Raw genomic sequence first — 1519 nt, 5'->3', positions numbered from 1 at the left:
GGGCGTCCCCCAAGTAAAGCACAGCGCAGTCCACCGTGTGGTTTTAGTGCGGTAAGCCCAGCGGTCGCAATGTCAGCGGCCGTACCCGATCGCCATTAGGGGGGCAGTCCCACATAACCCGGGCCACTTAATGTAAACTCCCTTCCCGGAGGGGGGCCCGGGTATCCATAAAGGATTTCCACACGTAAAAAAAAAAGGACCTCTCAATCCGTGACGGGCGTCTTAGCCAGCTCGACCACTGGGGCTATGATAATATTATTCGCAATAACATGTATATTACTTACTGTTTAGAACTTTAGCAACAAAAAACTAAACAGACTGAGGTAGATCTGAACTCGATCACTGATGCGGAAAGCGTACTCGCGGAGAGTACTCAAGCGATGATAGGAAAAAAACAAGAAGAAAAGATTGTTACAAAAATCGTTTGCGTAAACCGTCGGAACTTGAACGTTCCGCTGAGATCTCCCCCTTGCCTCTTATCGAGAAATCGCGACGAGGAGACGGAAAGAAGACGCCCCGCTCGTCGTCGAGACGAAGAGTTCATATATTATATTTTTTTACATACACTCGACAAAAATAGCTTAACGATAATTGCACTCGCATTCCCATACAGCACACATATGTTGAATCAACGTCTCAGAAACGTTCTATTACAACATTGCAATATTACATCAATGTTACGAAATGTAAATTCAACGTTGACAAGATATTGCAAAAACGTCTAATGGTCGCTGAATTGTGTAATGTCTTGTAAACGTTACAATTCAATATTCAGAAAACCTTGTTAAATTATATTTGTGCCAAGTAAAGAGTACAGTATGAGATATTACACACTACAAAAGATGAGATATCACGTAAAAACTTACCTTTTTAAAAAAGGTAAAAAAAAGCACCAAGTATAAGCTCCAATTCAACCGAATATATTTTGTTACTCTATCTTTTTTGCAAAAGTATATTCTCAACAAAACTATCTTCTCTACAAAAGTAATGATATCAACAAATTGCGCCAAATATAACAATGGATATTTATACAAACTAGTTGCTTTAGTATTAGTTTTTGATTAAAAAATGTTATATTTCTTATAAAATCAAACTAAAGATTTTATTGGAAAAAATAATGGAGTTAATAATAAAACACCGATGAAAAGAATAGCAACTGTTTAGAAATTTAGAAACTCTGTATCTATTCAGGCGAATTAAGGCCTGTGTCCATGACGCTAATACTTGGTCCAAGTTCTAGTTTTGAGAAATGCGTAGCCAATCAATTTGCAGCTTTTGTGGAACAGCTATATTGATTGGCTACATATTTCGCGGAATTAGAACTTGGACCAAGTACTAGCATCATGGATACAGGCCTTAATTCGCCTGAATGGATACAGAGTTTTTAAATTTTTAAACAGTTGCTATTCTTTTCATCGGTGTTTTATTATTAACTCCATTATTTTTTCCAATAAAATCTTTAGTTTGATTTTTTAAGAAATATATTGTAACATTTTTTAATCAAAAACTAATACTAAAG

The sequence above is a fragment of the Vollenhovia emeryi genome, unplaced genomic scaffold, assembly GCF_000949405.1.
Source record: "Vollenhovia emeryi isolate VEMERY1.0 unplaced genomic scaffold, V.emery_V1.0 DF939620.1, whole genome shotgun sequence".
Classification (NCBI taxonomy): domain Eukaryota; kingdom Metazoa; phylum Arthropoda; class Insecta; order Hymenoptera; family Formicidae; genus Vollenhovia; species Vollenhovia emeryi.
This window is presented reverse-complemented; position numbering follows the sequence as displayed.